At 40.5% G+C, this 22,902-nt stretch overlaps 1 protein-coding gene across 14 annotated transcripts in view; it reads right to left on the bottom strand.

The window, feature by feature from the left end:
- The window catches only part of LOC110345474 (uncharacterized), a 793,246-nt gene that overhangs the window by 174,774 nt on the left and 595,570 nt on the right, over positions 1 to 22,902 (bottom strand). Inside the window, exons 4-5 of one of the 14 annotated variants that reach the window (XR_002388845.2) lie at positions 22,153 to 22,279; positions 16,089 to 21,501 (exon numbers count right to left, since the gene is read on the bottom strand). The exons of the other annotated variants lie outside the window; for them this stretch is intronic. The gene's annotated coding sequence lies outside the window, so the exon portion shown is untranslated. Of the gene's footprint in view, positions 1 to 16,088; positions 21,502 to 22,152; positions 22,280 to 22,902 lie in introns of those variants that run through there. 14 annotated transcript variants of the gene reach the window in all.

The following is a 22,902-nucleotide window of genomic DNA, read 5'->3' as shown; positions in this document are numbered from 1 at the left end:
AATCCCCTACCCCTATTTTTAGACTTGTCTGCCTCACTCTAAAGAGATCAGTAAGTAAATGACATCCTATTTTCTGTTTGCACAACATGAATCATCAGGGAGGTGGAGGAGTGATGTAATATCTTTGTACTCAATCAATAGCTTGCTCTCTTCACTTTATAGCTAATATATGATGAGTCTGTAATGCATGCATCTTGCAAGCTACTTCTCTATGACTTAAAGAGCCACATCAGCATTATAATGATCTCATTAATCCTCTGTTTATCTTTTTTTTAAACAGTGCATTTTTTATTAATTTGATTGGTACATTTTAGGTATACAATATAATGACTTTCATCATTGGGAATTTACACCTTTACATACTCTATCTTGGTTCTTATTTTTTTCCCCATTCCCTTGCCCTCCTTTCAACCCCTCTGCCCCTCCCTATTAATGTGAAACAGTAAGAAAAGGGACAAAGGGGAAGGGAAAGTGGGAGGGGGAGGGGAAAGGAAAGAAAGGAATGGAATTAATATGAGAAAATGAAAGAAATGGAAACAAAATCTTTGTAAATATCTTTAAAAAATATATATGGAGTCTCACTCTGCTGCCCAGGCTGGCCTAGAACTTCTAGGCTCAAGTGATGTTCCTTCCTCAACCTCTCAAGTAACTAGGACTACAGGCCTGCACCTCTGTATCCAGCTACACTGATACCTAAAAAGTCAAATAAAATAGGGAGGGGCTGCTAGGAGTAGATGTTAGGAACTAAGCTATTTCCATGACCTTTTAAATAAAGCATTAGCTAGTCGCCCAGGTACTAGCCCCCATAACCCCTAACTTCAAAAACTCATTTGCAATGAGATTTCTATACCTACTTCGATAGGAAATGTACTATCACTTCTCTTTTCAGTGATGCTATCAAGAAATACACTTTAAAAAACTCTCAAGGGACACATAATCATTCTTTCAAAATAGCAATTTGGCTTTAGCAGCCTTCTTCCTATTCAGCTAAGCAGGTCTGTGAATGGTAATGGAGACAACTAATGCCTTTTGGTTTTTCTATGGGAGGGCAAATTTACCACCATTTGTAATTAGTAAGACATGGCAGAAAAAGACAATTGCTAGAGAATCTAAACTGAAAATACACTAACAAATAGTCTAAGCAACATTCATTGAGTCCCTTCGAGGGTGCAGGGTGGTATCAAAAGCATCGTAAGATTTCCAAGGTGGTAAATGAGCAGGGCTTCACAAGGACTTCTAGGACAGGCAGCAATCCCCCATACAATGCCAAATGCCATTTTATTTTCATGATCTTTTTGTTACTTGCCAGCTCTCTCTTCTTGGCTAATATATTTGGTGTCTCCACTTTCCCTTACAATAGTGGACAGGAGGTCCTCTTCTGTCCCTCACCTGCTCAAACATGGCAGAAATGAGCATGCGAAGGTTTCAAAAGACCATGACACAGTCCTCTGCTGGACTGTGAATGGAAGGAACCAGCACTGGGAGAGACCAGTATTTGGGGTGCTGTCTCCAAGAGGAAATGGCCAAAATTCAGTTGTCCACCATCTCCTGTGCATCACAGACCCTTAAAGACCTTTTCCTAACATTCACCCAAAAGCCCTATCTCACTGCTGCCCCAGACCCTTGCTCTCCAGTTTTCCTGGCACTGCCTCGGAGTCTTTCCTGTAACTCTGTCCTAGTTCACCTTAATTCATTTTCAAGAGCCTGCCTCTCCTCAGCTGATAGGTTTTCTCCTCATTCCAGCCTGACCAACACTCTCCTGAAAATTTGTATCACTTACAATCTGAGAGAATAACAATATTTTATTCATTTACTAGGTACTGACTATATAGTAAGTCCTAGGTGAAGCAGCTTACATAGTATCTTATTTAATCTTCACTGTATCCCAACCTATTTTACATTTGAGGATTCTGTGATTGCATAGCTAGTAAGGGGCAGGAATGGAACTCAAACCCCAGATCTGTCATCAGTAAAGCCCATGATCTTACCCATAGCCATTCTTTGGGCCTTACCACAATATCTTGGCCTAGTATCATATTTTACTCTATGTGTTTAGGCTTCATTGCACAATGGAATTGCCCATTCACTCTGCTGGTGAATGCATATTACTTATTCTCTCTCTCTCTCTCTCTCTCTCTCTCTCTCTCTCTCTCTCTCTCTCTCTCTCTCTCTCTGTGTGTGTGTGTGTGTGTGTGTGTGTGTGTGTATTGCTCATTTTGTCGAGCATTGGCAAGGGACTTTGTAGGTGCTAAGCATTTGTGAATGGCTATAGAATGGCTACATGTGCACCTTTCTTCAAAGCTCTCAAGGGACAAGAACAATCCCTCTGAGGGATTATCAGCTCCCATCAGAAACTGGACTTTCTTCAGGGGAAAAGCAGCTGAAATATGCAGTAGAAACTTGCAGAGTGCAACCCTGCAGGAGGATAGGGAGCTCAACTTGGAACTTGCAACCAGAAATCTGCCTGAATCTCACGGGTCTGGGACTAGCTTACTGAGACTCATTGACCTATAACTGCACACTGGCCCACATTGTCTATTGTGACAGCAGAGACACCTTTGAAGGAGGCTCTTTATTTTTTAAAGGAGATAGATTAATAACTACCACAAATTTTCATTCTTTAAGAGGTATTTGATGCTACGGTGTTGCTGATTGTATGACTTGGGCTAAGATGTTGTGATTGATCTAAACAGTTTTCCTTTCTGGTATAATGAAAATGAGATAGCCTCAGAGTCATCAGAGACTCAAAACCTAAAGACCAGCTACATCTGGTAGACACCTCTGAGAAGCAATCATTCCATAAGGGTTTTAAATAGACCAACAAAGATATTCACAATAAACAACTTCACAATATCAACCCAGGAACTAAACCAGGGACAGTACCAAAAACAAAAATGAGAAGGCATTTAAGCAAGTCACAAACCCAGACTTCCACCCAACAAAAGGCAAATCCTGGGGGAAATGAGGTGCAAAAGTCTGATAATCAACCACCTGGACACCCTGAACTGATAGCACAGGAAGTAACAAAACAGGTGAATGAGGCTCTAGAAAAATTCAAAGCAGAAATAATTTCCCAGATAACTACAGAGATGGTGAGCAGAGTGAAAGACATGATTAGAGGCTCTAGAATAGAAACCAATGAAAAAACAGATGAGCTCAGAAATATGCTGGAAGCCAGGAATGCCCAGCATAAGAAAGAAATGGAAACTATGATCGCCCAACATAAGAAAGAAATGGAATCCATGAAACAGATTCAAACAGATATTCAGGAGATTAAAAACTCCATTGAAAGCATGCAGAGCAGATTAAGAGAATCTGAAGATAGAATATCAGATATAGAAGACAGGATTGTGGTGAGGGACCATGAAAACAGAGATTTCTTAAAAATAGTAAGGGACCATGAGAAATCAATTCAACACCTGCTAGATGATGCAAAGAAGAATAACATAAGACTGATAGGAGTACACGAAAAAATAGGAGAAAGTACAATTGACATAAAAAAACTGTTCACAGAAGTAATAGTAGAAAACTTCCCAGACAGAGTAGGAGACCTGGACATGCAGATAAGTGAGGCATATAGAACTCCACCCAGCCATGATCAAAAAAAATCTACACCTAGACATATAATAGTCAAGATCCCAGAAACCCAACAGAAGAACAAAATCCTACAGGCAGTTAGAGAAAAGAAACAAATCACCTATAAAGGAATACCCATCAGAATCATGGTAGACTTCTCAACACAAACCCTCAAATTAAGGAGAGCCTGGAGTAAAGTATTTTAAGCCCTAAAAGAAAATAACTTCAAACCTAGACTGTTGTATCCAGCAAAATTATCTCTCAAAATTGATGGGGAAATTAGATACTTCCATGACAGAAAACACCTGAGAAATTTCATGAACACCAAAGCAGCACTCCAAACAATTCTAAGCAATACCCTAGAAAAAGGCAGTGAAGGTCACAACTCCATGAGGCTCAACAGAGGGAAGCCACCAGATAAGGTAAGAAACTAAATGGAAAGGAGGAAAAAGAAATAAGAGCCAAAAACAGTAAAACATCATGACAAGGATGAGTCAATATCTCTCAATTATACCTATCAATGTTAATGGCCTCAATTCAACAATCAAAAGAAGTAGACTGACAGATGGATTAAGAAGCAAAATACAGCAATATGCTATATACAAGAAACACACCTAACTCAAAAAGAAGTTCATAGACTGAAAGTAAAAGGATGGAAAACGGCTCACCACACTATAGGAACCCAGAAAAAAGCAGGGGTAGCAGTCTTATTTGCAGACAAAGTAGATTTCAAACCAAAACTAATTAAGAGAGATAAAGATGGTCATTACATCCTTGTGAAGGGAACAATCCAAGAGGAAGAGATGACAATCCCAAATACTTATGCACCAAATACAAATGCCCCCAACTATACAAATCAAATATTAATGGACATGAAAAACCAAATAAGCACTAATACAGTTGTAGTGGGGGACCTTAGTACCCCACTATCAAAAATAGGCAGATCATCTAGGCAAAAAATTAATAACGAAATTCTAGAACTGAACCAAGCTATTGAACAAATGGACTTAATAGATATTTACAGAGTGTTCCACCCCACAAAATCAGAATACACATTCTTTTCAGCTGCACATGGGTCATTCTCCAAAATAGATCACATGCTAGCTCACAGGACATGTCTAAGTCAATGTAAAAGAATTGAAATTACCCCCTGTATATTATCACACCACAGTGCGATGAAATTGGAGATCAATAACATGAAAAACTGTAAAACACCCACAAACACCTGGAATTGGAACAACACCCTCCTGAACAACCAATGGGTCATAGAGGAAATTAAAGAAGAAATTAGACAGTTTCTACAAGTAAATGATGATGCCAGTACAACATTTAGGAATCTATGGGACACAATGAAAGCAGTTCTACATGGGAAATTCATAGCAGTGAATACACATATTAGGAAAACAGAGAGAACTCAGATAAATAATCTAATGCAGAACCTCAAACTCCTAGAAAAAGAAGAGAATAACAAACTCAAAGCCCGCACAAGAGAGGAAATTATAAAGATCAGAGCAGAAATCAATGCAATGGAGACTAAGAGAATGATACAAAAAATTAATGAAAGAGTTGGTTTTTTGAAAGAATAAATAAAATCGGAAACCATTAGCCAACCTTATCAAATAGGAAAGAAAAGACTCAAATCCATGCAATTAAGAATGAAAAAGGGGAAGTCACAACATAACCAGCAGAAATCCAGAGGATCATCAATACCTACTTTGAGAAACTGTACTCTAATAAAATGGAAAACACAGAAGAAATGGACAGATTCCTAGATACATATGAATTGCCAAAGTTAAATGAAGAAGATATAGAAATTCTAAACACCCCAATTACAATGAGTGAAATTAAAAATGTAATAAAAAATTTACCAACAAAGAAAAGCCCAGGTCTTGATGGGTTCACGGCTGAATTCTACAAGACATTTAAAGAAGAACTAATGCCATTACTCTTTAAACTCATCAAGGAAATTGAAAGGGAAGCAAAGCTTCCAAATTCATTCCTGGAAGCAAGTGTTACTTTGATTCCAAAACCAGGGAAAGACCCAATCCAAAAAGAGAACTACAGGACAATCTCCCTAATGAACATAAATGCAAAAATCCTCCACAAGATACTAGCAAACAGAATACAGAGGGTCATCAAGAAGATCGTACACTCTGACCAAATCAGATTTATCCCACGGATGCAAGGTTGGTTCAACATACATAAATCAATAAATGTAATACACTATATTAACAGAGTCAAGGACAAAAACCATATGATCATCTCAATAGATGCAGAAAAGGCATTTGACAAAATCCAACACCCATTCATGATAAAAATCCTACAGAAAATTGGAATAGAAGGACTTTATCTCAACCTGATTAAGGCTATCTATGAAAAATCAACAGCCAACATCATACTAAATGGTCAAAAACTGAAGACTTTCATGCTAAAATCAGGAACAAGACAAGGATGCCCACTATCACCACTCTTGTTCAATATCATTCTGGAAACATTAGCCATAGCAATTAGAAAAGAGAAAGAAATAAAAGGAATAAAGATAGGAAAGGAAGAAGTAAAACTGTCATTATTTGCTGATGATATAATACTTTACATAGAAGACCCAAAAAACTCTACCAAAAGACTTCTGGACTTCATTGACAGATTCAGTGGAGTAGCCAGATATAAAGTCAACACTCAAAAACCAATAGCCTTCTTATACACAAATAGCAGACCCATTGAGAGAGAAATTAGGGAAACAATTCCTTTCAGAATAGCATCCAAAAAAATGAAATATATAGGAATCAATCTAACAAACGAAGCAAAAGACCTCTATGCTGAAAACTACAGCATCCTGAAAAAAGAGATTGAGGAGGATATAAGAAAATAGAAAGACATCCCTTGTTCTTGGGTTGGAAGAATCAATATAGTGAAAATGGCCATACTTCCAAAACTGCTATATAGATTTAATGCAATGCTGATTGAAATTCCAACAATATACTTCACAGAGCTGGAGAAAACAATCCAAAAATTCATTTGGAACCAGAAGAGACCTAGAATAGCAAAAGCAATTCTGGACAACAGAAACATGGTTGGGGGTATCACAATACCCAACTTGAAGCTATACTACAAAGTTAATGTGATAAAAACAGCATGGTACTGGCAAAGAAACAGACCCGAGGATCAGTAGAATAGATTAGAAATGCAAAAACACTTCAGACATACTCAGCCACCTCATCTTTGACAAAGGAGCCAACCACCCTCATTGGAGGAAAGATAGCCTATTTAATAAATGGTGTTGGAAAAACTGGATTTCAATCTGTCAGAGATTAAAACTAGACCCATATCTATCACCATGCACTAAACTGAGATCTAAGTGGATTAAAGATCTAAATATTAAGACAGAAACACTAAACTTTCTGGAAGATCAGTTAGGTAGAACTCTTGAAGATATTGGCATAAGAAAAGACTTAATGAACAAAACCTCAGTAGCACAGGAACTAGCAGAAAAAATCAACAACTGGGATTTCATCTTATTAAAAAAGCTTCTGCATTGCAAGAGAAACCACCAACAGAGTCAAGAGACAACCTACAATGTGGGAAAAAAATTTTAGTAGTTGTACCTCAGAAAAAGGACTACTATCTAGAATATATAAAGAACTGAAAAAAATCAGACCCCCCAAATTCAAAGACCCAATTCAAAAATGGGCATCTGAAATGAACAGACATTTCTCAGACAAAGAAGTAAAAGCAGCAAATAAACATATGAAAAAATGTTCAACATCACTGGTCATTCGAGAGATGCAGCTGAAAACAACATTGAGATTCCATCTCACCCCAGAAAGAATGGCTGCTATCAAGAAATCAACCAATAACAAATGCTGGTGGGGGTGTGGGGAGAAAGGAACCCTTCTCCATTGTGGGTGGGAGTGCAGACTGGGGCAACCACTATGGAAATCAGTGTGGAGATACCTCAAAGAACTAGGGCTGGAGGTCCCATTTGACCCAGCTATTTCCCTGCTGGGTATTTTCCCAAAAGAATTAAAAGAATCATACCACAGAGATATATGTGTACCCATGTTTATTGCACCACAGTTTGTAATAGCTAAAGCTTGGAAATAGTCCAAGGGCCCATCAACTGGAAACTGGATCAAGAAGATGTGTTTTTTTTTTTATAAAAAGGAGTACTACTCAGCCATAAAGAATGAGAAACTTGAGTCATTTATAGCTAAATGAATGCATATTGAGGCCATACTCTTAAGTGAAATAAATAAGACACCATGTGTAAATACCAAATAGTTTCTCTAGTGTGAGAAACTGAGAGTGTAAATAAGGATTAAAAGGATTAATAACTAATAATTGATACATTGAAATAGGAAAATGTCCAAAGGGGTAGGGGTGGTGGGAGGAGATGGGGAAAGGAAAGAATGGAAAGCAAAAATTATGAGAAAAGAAAAAAAAATGGAAACAAAGTATGTAAATAGAGAAGGGTGGAGGGGTGAAGGGCGCAGAGGTAATGGGGAAAAAATGAGAACCAAGATACATCATGTACAGGTACAAGCACCCAAAGATAAATGCAAATGTATTGTATGCCTAAAATGTACCAATATAATAATTTAAGAAAAAAAAAAAAGAATAGTCCCTCTGAACCATGTGTGTGGAGTGGGAGGTGATGGTAGGACGTTTAAAATGCTCCCAAATAGCCAATGGATCATCTTGCTCAGGTTCAATATGATTTCCTAAACCTTTTCATAAGAGCAAGGCCAGGTGAAAGCTGGTGCACACACAGTATCAGAGAAACCCCCAGGGGATGTGGTGTCCCTGCCACAAAGGCAGTGTGGCTGCAGCGATCATTGTTCTCTGAGGATCTAAGATCACGTCAGACAATCAGGGTGAATTTTTAGTGGTTTGCTGGGCTCCCTCACTAAGCTTTACACAGCTCAGTTAGATAGATCACTGCGAACCTGTGCCAAATCAAAGTCTTCTTGATTGACCTGCTATTAGGAGGCCACTGCATTACAAACCTTCAAAGCTTTAGCTATAAAATAATTTCAAATGCAATATCAAGAGAAGAGTGCCAACATGTAACAAAATTTAGAAGATGAATAAAAATTAAAAGCTAGGTCAACTACTTCAAATGGCATCTAAATTTAATGTGTCATAATCTAATGGAAAAAAACAGCATCTCAGAATTCTATGGGCTTCATTACAGATTCCTGCATTGCCCTTGGTACCCAACTTCTGCTGTGTGACTTTTCCTTGCCATGCCCCAGTCTCCCTGACTGTATGATGAGTGCTGAAAATGCCTTGATTCTCAAATTACCTTCTAGACATTGTCTGAGATTCTTTTGGTGGACTGGGCTTCCTTTTCCAAGTCATATATTTGTTTCTAAAAATCTCTGTTTTAAAACCTCTTTCACTGAAGTACATCAGTCTACTTTATGTCAAGTTTACCCGCCCAATTTTAAAGAAGAAAGAATGTGAGGGTGAAATTATTTTCAGAGTTACAGAAAAACTACCTGGAAACAGTACAGAAACAGGTTTCAGATATGCAATCTTGATGCTTGTCCATGTTACTATCCTTTAAGCAAAGGAGCCTTAATAAGGCCCTCCCTGTTCCCATCAACAAGATCCACACACTTTTGTAATGATTTATCAAATGACTTGAGAAAATCCCTTCTTGTCACAAATTACCATAATTTTTGTGACAATTCAAAATGAGCAAGATGCTTACCACTTTTTTTCCTACCTAGACAAAATGCCAGGGAGCAGAATTCAAGACTTAATGCAGAGGGGAAAAAAACAAATCTAAGGTTTTCACAGACTCTCCAACTTCAGTCCATTTTGCCAGAGATTTCTTGCTTTTTAAATTCCCACATCTCATTTCTGGGTCTTCTCTTCCTTTTTCACTATTGTCATACCATCTGCTGTCTTTCTTGGCCTCCTCTAGAAGCCAATCTTAATCCTACCCCTCTCTCTGCTCATTGTATCTAACATTCTGGGAGCTAGGGAACAAGACTCCTAAGCCTGTTAAAATCAGGAATAAAGTTAGAGGACTAGAGCAGACCTGAGCTTCCCCTTGAGGAAAGTACATGAGCTTGGGACACCTGCTGGTTGCTACATTCTCAGCTGAGTCACAGATGGTGAGTATGTCAGACTACAGAAGCTTTTCTTGGCTTAAAAGGTAACATCATTTGGGTTTCTGCCTTGACTTTGGGAAAATGAACTCTTCTCATACCACACCCTGGTTAATTTTTATTCCCCAGAGATGGTGGCTATGGCACAGTGTGCTGTGAACAGATGATAAAGCAGTCAATTTCCTGAAAGCCCTCTCCAACAAAATCTTTTGTCTTATTAGATATTAGTGACCCAGCCAAACACAGGGACCAGGTCAGTCCTAAATATGGAAATACTCAGATGTGAGGACAGGGATCTGAGCTTGGCAACACTGTAGACTAACTTTTTGAGTTTTGACCATAAATGAGACAAAGACCACATTGGGGGGTAAGGAATAAAATGATACTTTCTGCAAAGAAGCATCTAGAAAGGAAGGATCCCAAGTTACATCCTAAAAGGGTATGACCTTTGGGATTAAATACTAGCCATCAAAATCTTTATCTTGAATGTGAATTACTCATTGTAATTATTATAGCAGGGGTCTTATCTGCATGTGTCCTTCCACCTTGCCCATGAGCTATCCCCTTCAGGAAGCCTTCCACCACCTCCACCTTACCTGTGTGGGATGCCTCTCCTCTGCCCCACAACCCCTACCTCAGGGCTGACCCATACCTTGTCCTGTGATTCTATGTTCCTCTTCTCCTGGGACTCTGGGTTGGCACAAACGAGGCTGCCATGTGTGGTGCAAAACTTTAGCACCTAGAGCTGAACCTTGTATGTACTATGTGTTCACTGTATGCTTGAAGGAACAGTGCAACGAATGGATTTTTGTGTCCTCTGTAATATAGCTGTTCATCTCACTTTAGAGCTAATTTTGGTGTGTTACTAGTGAGCTACAGAAATAGGGCATTGTGACCTCCCTTAAGACAAGACCAAATCACAAGAAGAAGTTGGATGTAAAAATCAAAAGGGGCTGTCCTCAGCAGGGACCCGTAGTGGCCTCTCCTCTTGGGAGTGAGTGAAGCAGCACAGTCATGTGGGATTATCTCAGCTTCCTACCAACCCAGGTTAGTCCTAGACAGGTAGATGATATGTGGCCCAGGAAGAGCATCTTCCATTGACGAGAGTTTAAAGAAGTAGGGATGGCTGTGTGGCAGGTCTGGCCTCCAAATCCTGGAACAAGGAGACTGGTGTCCCATGCTATAGCCCAGAGGGTCACATGAGTTGTTCTTAAGCATACAATGAAATGTCAGCTCCCTAGTGACCACAGGAATTCAATCTCTGCACTGTGAAACTATCCTATACCTTTCTTGAGCTCTTAATTCAATTTTCAATAGGAAAAAAAAGGAACAGCTGGCATTTTTCATTGATAGTTCTGAATAAAACTGGAAATCATTTGTGCTGCTAGGACTGGGGGCAGGGTAAGATGAGCTGCTGAGCTGTAATGAGTCCCTAAACAAACAGGCCAGCGAGCCTCAGGAAAAGCCATCTAGGAAGCTATATTTTTATTAGGCTTTCTTTTAAAGACCTATGAGATTTTAAAAGAACCACATGAATTCTGTTTTTAACTTGCAGAAAAGTCTGCCGTTAATTTTTATGAGCAGATTTCAAACCCCCTGAAAACAGCTTTGGTAAAATCTCTGACAGGATTTGAGCTACAAGGTTTAGGAGACGTCAGGAAAAACAGACATTTTTATTGCCTTTGTACCTTTTCCCTAAAAAGCCAGGTCACATTTTGGTAAATAATATTTAAAGGACAGAAAATCTCGTTTAACCATACTCCCAAGGCGGGAGGCGGGGCGGGGGGGGGGTTGCAATGATGAGCAACTTTCTATGAACTTCTAATAGTTAGTACAACCAACAGAGCCAAAGCTGATGGATTTCAGCCAAGCATTTCTTAGTTTCTGATAAGTGATGTAGAAATGCATCGTGAAAGAGCACCAACTTCCCCCTACACACACACTCATATCCCTGAAATGCCTCATCCAGCTGAAAGTCTGTTAATAGTCCTCAAATTGGAAGGAAGCATGAGGTGACTTCCTGCACTCCTTCATGTACCTGTTGAGCCCTGACCTATGTCTATGTGTCTAAGCAAATTATAGCAAACACATTTAAAATTTTTTTCTAATTCTGCCTGATTAGTATCCTTAAAGTCAATTCGTTGTTTAATTATAATTCTGCCCCCAATAATCTATGGTGTATTAAAATTATGGAGGTGGATCAAATGATCCCCTTGACAGGTTAATGTCCAAACATATTATATAGGTACTAATCCTCACAACCAGAGGCGGATGACTTTTTTGCTCTCATTTCTTTTTCTTTAGCCTAAACCCTTCAAAAAGTAGAAGGTCAAAATGTGGCAATGTCCTGATTACTCTTAGCAAAGCCAATCTAGTGTATACATTATTTCTGCTTGCCATCCTTGCTCCCAAGATAAACAATGAGTCAGAAGGCCAGGCCCAGCAGATGGCTTGGTTCAAGAGCTAGGGACGAGAGCAGGAGTCGGGGCACTGTGGTTAGGTCACGCACTGGGCCACAGCAGTGGGTCATCTGGAAACACCTGGGTGTGGATCCAGCCAAAAGGTAAAGTTCTGACTCCCTTCTTTCCTCTCTAGACCCTTCCATACATCAGCCACCTCTACCTACCCTTACTGACCACCTCCACACTGGAAGCCAACTCTCAAAACAGGCTATATCTGGAAACTGCTTACCTTGTGGTCAGGATGTGAAATATTTTAAACATCTTAACCCTACAGCAACAGTGATCAGTGGTTTTATTTTCTGTCTACCCTGAAGTTCGAAGACTAAATGTAAATAACTTTTTAATCACAATATTATTCCCAGAATGGCGGGGGAATTTACTTTAGAATTGGGAAGAAGGAGCTATTGTTAAGCATCTCAAAAGAATCAGGGTTGAGAGTAGGAAGTTCAGACTGATCCAAATTAAAGATTGTTTGAACTTATGCAAAACCAACCCTAGGTACTGCAGACAAGGATGTCTGGATGAACAGTTAGGTTCCTCCCTAGCAGGCAGAAAGGACAGCTTGAAAAGAGAGAATTGGACCAATACAGAAAGTGCAGTGACCAGGCAGATGACGGCATACACATTCACAAACTCCATTTCAAACATTTATAAATTCCTACTTATATATCTTCCAAACTTGTCTTTCTACAACTGACTCCATTAAAACCCCAGAATCCTAAAATAATTTTGCTGTAATCTATTCCACCTTTTTCATTTGACAGATGAAAAGCCCAAGGTCCAGATAAAGTGCCCCCCCAAATTATTAGAGTTTTCCATTCCTCTAAGGCTACAATAGGACAAAAAAGCAATAATCTATATTACTTGGCAGAAGGAGGCCAGTGTAATACTGTGTGTTGTGATCTTTGCCAACTGTGTGATCTCAAACACTTTCATTTATTTCTGTGAGCCCCAGTTTTCTCACTCTGACAAGTAGAATAATAATAGCAGGCATCAGAGGGTTACATGAGAATTAAATGAGAGTATATTTAAGGCATTAAACATGGTGCATGGTACTTACTGGTAATAGTTATTGACAAAATATACCTGTAATAGTTGTTGATATTGTTATCACCTTTGATAATGGCATCATAGTCTATGGAATTATGAAGCCAGGAGTCAAAATAACTTAAATAATATGATAGTTATTATTATTATTGAAGTAATAATATGGCTAGAATTTCTTGACTATGTGTCTGGGTAAATACTAATTGCTTTATATTCATTATCTCACCCAAGCATCTCAATTCTATAGGTAAGGAAACTGCCTTAGAGAAACCTAAAAGGTTGCTCAACATCTAACAAATGATGCTCGTGGGATAGGAACTAAGGCTCCACAGACTTCATAATTCCTGCTGTTGAGCTGAATGAAGCCTAATCATTTATAGATTAAGGAACAATAGTGAAAATGAAAATCTCTGATTTCGCAAGTGAGTCCTTGAGTCTTTTCCCAACTAGAAAAAAATATATATGAAAAGCTGAATTTAAAAGGAGGATTATCAATCACTTCACTTAACCAAGTCAGACTTTTATAATAAATGTTATGGCAAATGTGAGGTCACTCAATGTCAACTCAATACCCTTTTAACAGGGAGCTATAAGTCAATCCTGCCATCTGAAGATTTATCTCTAGTGTACAGTAAAATTGGTTGGTTTTCTATTGATTGAGCATTTGAGGTACAAAAGCTTGAGAATTGGCTGCTATTTATTTGATGTGTTCCTGTATCCATCAAACTTGGAAGAGTGTTATCTGCTGTTTTAATGTGGTTTGAAGCTTCCCAAATCTGGCTTCCACAATTATCTGGGAAACATCATGGGTTTGAGATAGGGTAAATTGTCTTTCTCTTTTCCTACTTGCAAATGTTCTGAGATTTTACTCTTCCAAGCTGTTAAGCAGGTTAACTGTACACACCCTGCCCCTGGGGACGAGGTAGGTGTTGGAGTGTGGGTGTAGTGTACTGCGTAAGGGAGCTCACATCTCTCTCAAAAAGCTGTGTCTTCAGTCAAAAGGCCCACATGCTGCAAAATGTTGGAAGGAGGATGCCTTAAGTTGTGAAATCTGTGAGGGATCTCATTTTTCTGGAACTCTCTGACATCTGAGCCCTTGTGTTGCTGGAAGGATTCCAAGAGCACCATAAAATTAGGGCTGTCCTGTCTGAACTGAGTCCAGATCATTTCAAAGTGACTCAAGGCAGGGAAATAAATATTGAACCTAGTTAAATGTTGCTTGAGATTATGCTTGGCACTGATTATCCAGTCACTGATTTACTATTAGGTTACATGGGGTTTTTTGAGCTCAAATGGATATGCCAGGGCAGATTCTTTCAATGGCAGAAATTATTTGCAAGCACAGTTGCATTTCTGACACATTTAAGGGAATGTAATGTAAAGATTTATGGGATGTACTGGGTGGGTGGAGGAGATTTTAAAGTCCCCAGTCCATGCTACTTTATTCTACACTGGATTGCATTGAACCTCTCTCATTTCTTCTCTCCTCCTTTCTTTGTCTTGCTTGAATAAACTAACCTTCCTTCCTTCCTTTCTCTTTCTTCTCCCTTTCCATTTTTAAGGCAACAATTTGTAAGAATGAACAGAAGGAAGCCAAAATCACAGAGATCAAAAGGAAGAGTTGTGATGATCTGTAGCTCACCCCACCCCCACATTAAATCACACATACAAAAAAGTGAGTGTAGCCATTTGGAAAATAAATGTTTTAAATGGACAACTGCACTTTAACAAACACAGTTTGGAGCAAAGGCATCCCATGGCAAACTTGTACTGTGTACTGCCACCCAATTGAGCCCTGCTGAATTGGCTGGTGACACTGGCAGTGAGGGACAAGTCTGGCACAGGAGTGCCACAAGCCAGACTGCACATGTGGTCCCAGGCCCCTGCCTCACTTTCCTGAGGCAGGCGACAGATGCTCTCCAGGGCTGAGTTTGATATCACCATTTCATCTGAGGTTTGGGGTGCTCCATCAGCCTAGCCTCACCAGCCCTGTGGGTGCAGCATTCTGGGCTAAGAGAAGCCTTTGGAGTCAGACAGATCCACATGGGATTTGGGATCTGCACTGTGTTAATTGCTCGCCTTGAGCAGTTGACCTACAGCTCTCTGAGCTCAGTTTCCATATCTGTAAACTTGGGATGATAATGGTTCCTAGTTCACAGGCCTGTGGTGAAGATTTCATGGGTGACGCACATAAAGTCCTTAGATCAGCACCTGCGTACAATAAACAGTAAGTGGTAGATATTATAATTCCCCAAATGTCAAAGCACTGTCTTTCTGAAAGGCCTGCAGACTCAGCACAGCTGTGGCAACAACTCTGAGCCTTTACAGACCTGGATACAAAGCCTTAGGCGGCTCAGAGGCCTGGCAGGAGTGGAAAATAGTAGCAGCTGAGGGCCCACAGGGCAATCGGGCAGGAACCGCCTTAGCAGGACACACCTGCTTCTTGAAGTACAAAGATGAGTACTTGGTTTCTGAGCATAGCAAGGTGAGGGACCTTGCCTTGACTTAAAGCACAAGTCTTTTCAATGAGCTCGTATCTTGAAAAATTAGACACAAGACAACAGAGTACAGATTAAACCCTGTTAGGCGAAAAATCAATAAGGAATATCTGTTTAACAAAGCTCTAGATTTAGATTGTCTTGTTTCAAGAACTATTTGATCTGACTTAAGTCCAGGAGCCATGAACTTACATGAGTATAAGATTTTATAGTTCCCCATGCACTCCCCCACACTGAATCTTTTCTAAAAATTAATTTTATTGGCACATTTAAGGTATACAATATAATGACATTCAGCACTGGAAATTTGCACCTTTACATAATCCATCTTGGTTCTTATTTTTCCCCTTCCCCTGCCCTCCTTTCAACCCCTCCACACCTCCCTACCTACAGACCCCACACTGTATCTTGTTTGAGTCCTTCCAAAGCCTCCCAAGGTAGGTACTATTATCTCCACAGCACAGATAAGAAGCTGAAGCTCAGAAAGTTTCAAGTCAAGCCCAAGGTCACTCAGCTAATGCCTGGTCACTTTTTTTTTCCTGGTACCAAGAAGTGAACTTGGGACCTTGCTCTTGCCAGGCAGGTGTAGCATTGCTGAGCTACATCCCTGCCCCTATGCCTGGTTATTTCTTGACTCCACATCTTCTGACCCCAGAGTTCATTGCATTACACTGTTTGCCTTTTATCACCCACTGAGGCTGAGTCTCCACAACCAGTCCCGCACTGAACACCCAGCACTCACCAATCCAATCTCTGATTAAGAACCTGCCTGATAGATAAGCTCTATAGCAGATAAAATTTAAATGCGTGAAGAAAACCTCTAGTTTTACAATCTTGTTATGAATATGTACCATATGCAAAAGAACTTAATGGAAAGAAACAGAATCCAGGAACTTTGGGGGAATTCTTCACTCTTCCAGTTCTAGAAGCAAACTGGACATGAAAGGTGATTTACTTTGTCAGCCAGTTGAATAGGGATACCATGGCAAGATTAATATGTTACATAGAACCCAGGCATAAAATAGTATTCTTGCCAAAATTACGAATGAATGTACAAATGGAAGCAGATGGGTTCTTCTACACAACTCTATGCTCCCAACCACAAGGAATTAGTTTTATTCCTTCCAAAACATTTTCAGAGCATCCCCATTGTGCCCCTCCTTGCTGAGTGAGAAAGAAGTCCTGAAATGATCAAAAGAGCAATGCTGTTGAGGTCAGGTAAAGCAGATCCAGGGATGTTTGTTCCTCCCCTTTTCCCACAACCTGCAAAGCCAAGACTGACAATGAATAATAACTCCTGGTAACCATGTATGGATTCTTCATCACAGAACATATGATTTAAACCATAGCTATAAAATGATTATTGCAAAATGTCCCACACGGCCCTTCCCAGTTCAGACTTGAAGCTGTGAGGTAAAGAGGGGGACATTCCGAAAGATTCAGAGCCACCACCCAAGGCTTCCCACGCAGCCTAGCTCTTTGACTGAAATACCACAGGGACAACTCCTTGATCAGATGTCAGCTTCGATGGGCAACCCAAAGACTATTCTTTAGAACATGTTCCAAAATGGTTTTCTTTCTTCTTTTTTAGCCCATAATACAAGGGGGTGCTTCCTGTGCAGAAAGCACAACCTTCCCCCACCACTGGCCATCCACCCCACAGGCTCACTGGGCTAACTGAACTGACAGAGCACTCTGGAAGCAGCCACTGGACCACAGCTGAGGCCAATGGGAGTGTGCCCAGTGAAGTTCAGAGATCCCAAATGTGGTTCCATTAATCTCGGTGAATAAATCAGCTAGGCATTTACAGGAAGTTTTTAAAATGCCATGGTGGGTCAGATTAGGAAGCTGCTAGCATCACAAGTCCAAAGGTGACCTGGGAAGGGTTCTTGGCTTCTGTGAGGGTGAGATCCCATACCTACTCTGAAGCTACATCAACCAGATCAGAGCAAGACCTCTGCTAACCAACTCATGGGTCTCTCTAGAGGGGTGTGACCTCCTGCTACCACTACCACACATCCTAATACAACCAGAGACAATGCAGGTACCTGGTGCCAAGCAGTGGCCAAGCGACTGTGATCAAATCTTCCCCGGAAGTATGACATATTTCTCTCCACCACAGTTCCTCCCCCTGCAGAAGGGCAATGGTGAAGGGCAGGTGTTGAAAGTCAAACTAATCAGGGTTGAGTCCCAGCTGTGCCCATTAACCGTGTGGGCCCAAGCAAGTCACTTAGCCTCTCTGAGCCTCAGGCTTCTCTTGTGCAAAAGGGGATAAGAAAAGCTCCCACACTGTCTTGTCAGTTGTGGGGACTGACCGACATGATTGGTCTGGAGCCTCAGCACAGTGCCCAAGTCCCAGTCAACATGGAGTCGTGCTGGACAGGATTTCCCCCTACCCTCAGGCTCCATCCTTTCTGCCTAGTTCTCTGGGTTGCTCCTGCCTGTATTTTTTGAAACCTGTTTTCAGCTGCTGTATGAAAAAGAGCCCAGAGAACAAACTATACAGGCTTAAGGTGCTGCCCTGTCAGGAGAATGGGGGCTCAGTAGAAGGTTGAAACTCAAGGGACTTGTCAGAATGATGGATCTGCAGGTGGGAAAGGTTTATTTACATCATGAGGGAGAGTACTGAGAAGGGGAGGAAGTAGGCCAGGGCTTCATTACCCAGGTTGATTTTATGATAAGATATGTATGTATAGGAAGTTTGGTAGGCAGAGTCAAGAAGACACATCTTCTAGGGAAAAAAAGAAAGAGAGAGCTGAAGAGGACCCAGAATTACCAGGTAGAGGTCATGTGTGATGATCATGCTTAGCACATGCACTAGTCCAGGACCATCTTTTACTGGCTTTGGCCTGCAGCCTTGGGTATCAGCCAGCTGATCTTTCACTTCCATATGTTTTTCCTATGGCCTAGCATGGAGACAGCCTGGAGAAGCCTTGATTAGTCTATTCTCAGCAGTTTTCTGGGACCCATGCAGCCACACCAATTATTTCTTTGTCCATCCTCCTCTCCCTTGCATTTTCTCAAACACACACTCCCTCCTCCTAAGTTTGGGGAAAGGAACACTGACAAAATACAGGCTTTAAGGACCAGGTGGGGACTGGGAACTGGCCTGCTGTAGCTCTGTGTCTGCAGATATCAAGATTCATCACCTAAGCCTACATCTCCTTTGCTCTCAGAAGCAATGGGCCTTGCTGCAGGTGCATGATGATGATCCTACTCCTTTCTCACTCCTACTGAGGCCACCACATAGCTGCTATAAAAGCTTGAAAGAGACAGATGGCCAGAAAGGACTGAATAGAAACAGGAAGCCAGGCCCTCCGGAGCTGTACTGTCATCCTCTAGTGATGGTGATGGTGATGGTGATGGTAATGGTGATGGCTTCCCCAGGGAAAAGATGCCCCCTGCTGCTGCCCATCACCCAGGCAGCCCACGAAGGCTCCACTGCCCGGAGGGAGGGCCTTGGCCTGATGCAACCAGCTTTATTCGGCACGAAGCCCAGTCCATTTCTGTGTAGCTCTGGGCATTTAACAAATGCTTTTAATGATGATGATGCAATCCTTTCAGCTTAGATTTGTCAGGGTCCTGAGGCAGGCAGTGGTCTCCTGAGAACCATATATTATCTGCAGCTTTCCCTTTTGCTTAATTACATTGTACTAATGTTCTTTTTCCACTGGATTTCTTTTCTGCCAATTCCCCCACCCAAACTAGGCATCACTGTGGGTTGGATTTACATAAAAGACCAGCACATTATAATTGTGATGATTGATCACCAAAGTTTCCTTGGGTTCAGATTGTTTCCTAATGTGGGTCATTTTTCATCATAAAGAGTCGGCTGATAATGATGTCATTTCCATTGCTTGAATTTCAAGGCAGTGGCCACATATCACACAGTTTAAATGACTGTCTATAGGGCAGTGAAATCATGTTGTTATCAGTTTAAAGCAGTTGCTGCTTTACTCCAGGGGACAAAACAAGAGTTGGAGCCTCCTAAAGCACATCAAACAAGAGCAAGATGCCAAGAATTCAAATCTGCATCTGGGGTTGGGGGAGAAGAGGGGCAGCAGGGGACACAGTGAGGCAAACCTGCTTTTGTGTGAAGCTCTGTGGTGAGCATCAGATAAAAACAACACCGCTGACCCCTGGATACCTTATATGTACTCTCTCATAGTCATTTAACTGTGATTCCATGGCAAGATTCATGAGGAAGAACAGCAAGCCCTTATGCAGAGCTTTAGACTAAAACTGTCTTGCCAAATGACTCGATAAATGTGCCTCTCACTGTGTGATTGGGCTTGGGATGGGATTGGCACATTACATTAATTTTGTGTGTGTGAAGAACGAACATGAAATGAAATAATGTCCTAAATGGGTTTGAAACAACCAGGTGCGTCATGACAAAGCCGAAGCTGGTGGGTCCCACAGCCCCAAGATTCAGCCACCTTCCCATGCAGCACTTGCTTCTGGGAACTTTGAGGACATCCTCAGATATTTAAAGCTTATGGCTCTGCTCCAGCCATGCCTTCCACAGCCCTTCTCATTCAGCCCAATATGTTTCCTCTCTCCTCAACTTCTCATTTTGAAAAATTTCTAACTTAGAGAAGCATTGCAACAACACCCCACCCATATACTTACTGCTCAACTACATCCATTAGTTGGTCACATGGCCCCAAATTTGTTCTATTTATTTATATACATACATTTTTTAAATATCACTTGAGATTTAGGTGCTTTAACTCTATATCATGACCCTCCACTCTTAGATACTAAGGTAAGTATCTCAAAAGAACAAAAAGATTCTCATTTCCACCACACAATGATCATACTCAAGAAATGTAATGTTGGTATAATACTGTTCTCCAACATACACCCTTCTTTAATTAAGTTCCCAATTCTTGTCCCTAGCCAATCTCACATAGCCAATATACGTGTACATGTGCAGACAAATACACATATATAGGATTTAATCAAAGAGCTCATGTTGCATTCAGTTGCCATGTCTTTTTACTTTGACCTTCTTTTGATTTACTTTTTGTTTTGTTTTGTAGTATTGTATTGGTCTTAGTGGTATAAATATAAACTTAGTGGTATAAATATAAACTCATTTTTTAAAAAATGTATTAAAGAGGACACAGGATGTAGCTTGAAGAGACTCCTACTGGGAAATTGAGCATCAAAATGCCAGATGACAGAAATGGTTATAATATATGAGGGGATACAATCTGATATTTACAAAATAAAAATGAAAAGAAGGGAACACTCTTCTTTATGAAAGAATGTGAACTATGAAATTAGGAAGAAGTTTAGGAATAGAAAGCTGCCATTTCATACCCTCATTGTGAGAGCTAGCTCAGGTAAGACTCATTGTTTCCCTATCCACGTGGGTATTTCCCTTCTCCCACAGGATGCACCCAGATTTCCAACAACCTCCATATTTTAACTCATTTGCTCTGTTCTAAAATATATACTACCAACAACTTACTAAATAGATTCAAGATTTCTTTACAGTTTAAGTTTTGGAGGCTTATATCCAGAATATTTATTCAAAATGACATGAATAATTTTTCTACTGTGTGATTTTTATCCATTTGATACAAAGTTAAATTCTTTTTCATCTTTTGTCTTTATTTTTTATTTAATTTTATTTTCTGGAAATGGAAACCATGAGCATGGTTTAAAACTCAAAACCAAACAAAAAGTTACATTCAGAAAAATCTCAGTCTCTTCTACATACTTGTACTTGATTCCCACTGACTACTATAAATAACTTCACCAGTGTATGGATTATTTGTCCTGTGTTTCTCTCTGCAAAAAAATGGAAAATTCATTGACACTTTTAAGCCATTAACACTGGTTTCCTTTTTGTAATAATTGCTTTTGAATTTTTTGAAGAATACATGAGAAAATTCCAAAAGATGAAGTCACCCCAAGAGCAGTTCTTCTCAAATCCTGCTTGGAGTTAGAGAAAATCTGTTTGCCTTACAAACATCAGAAAATGTGAGCAGCAGGGATTGAGAAAATGATGGTGGCCAAACTGAGTCATGTGACTTAGGGGGCTAAGCACCATGAAATTCCTCAACATATGCATTTATTTTCTCCATAACAAACGAGAAAGCACCTAACTTGCCCCTCTTCTGATTCTCTAGTTAATTAACTGATTAGTTCTCAACTGTTAGTATTTCTTAGACTCAACACAGAACTAATCATATGTCTGTGTAGCTTAAAATCTTTCCATGGCTTCCTATTGCCCTCAGGATCAATCCCAAATTTCCAAACTTGCAGTAGTCTGTCCTGTGTACAGGACACACACACACACACACACACACACACACACACACACACACACTCCCTTACTGCTTCTTTTCTTAGCCTGTGAAGTTTGCTTTACCCACTCTGACCCTCATACTTGAAATACTCTTACACCATGAGCTAGAATGTTGGCTAAATAGGTTTCACCTTGATCAATCCCATGAAGCAAGTCAGTTTGTTGAACACTCAGAGAAAGCCTCTTGCATTGCCCATCTCCCCAAGTTTGAAACTTGAGTGTGGGGTGTGTAACACAATGTCCTGTGACTGCAACTACCTGGAGAGACATGATAGACACACATTTTACCTTGAAGCCAAGGACAGGCGGAGGAACTTGTATTGCTGTAATGGTGCAGAACTTACATCCCAGTGGCCTCTTTAGCCCCTTCCCATGGATCCTGCACTGTGGTATACTCTGGACCTGCTATATGGTAAGGACACCTGCTCCAACCCAGGCCCTTTTTCCCCTAGGCCCCCCAAGTTCCTGCCATCAGATGGCTTGTCTGCCTCAACTCTGCTTCTATTTTTTGTTATTTCTAAATAAGCTAGTAAATTAAGAGCCTCCTAAGACTCTTCATCTCCTTGCTCTTCTTTCATTATTGTTTCCTGGATCCTACATCAGAGACTACATGAGACTATGACCGTCCCATAAATCCTCACATTTAACCTTGGCCTAGTCCTTTTTATTGTCTTCCACTTCATCCTTCCACTGGAAAAGAAGCCAATAGAGTGGTGATTTTCAGGGTTTCTTGAGAAAAAGTAAAGAAACCCTTATCCAAGGGATTTCTGACTCAATGGATTGAGGTGGGACACTAGAGTCTGCATTTCCAGCATGGACCTCGAGTAGTCTCAGTAAGCAATCTGGGTGCCTTCTATCATCCTTCACCATAACTGGGCCAT

Source organism: Heterocephalus glaber, unplaced genomic scaffold (assembly GCF_053883595.1).
Source record: "Heterocephalus glaber isolate CG9 unplaced genomic scaffold, H.glaber_assembly_v1.0 deba00001543, whole genome shotgun sequence".
NCBI lineage: Eukaryota > Metazoa > Chordata > Mammalia > Rodentia > Bathyergidae > Heterocephalus > Heterocephalus glaber.
This window is presented reverse-complemented; position numbering and strand designations above follow the sequence as displayed.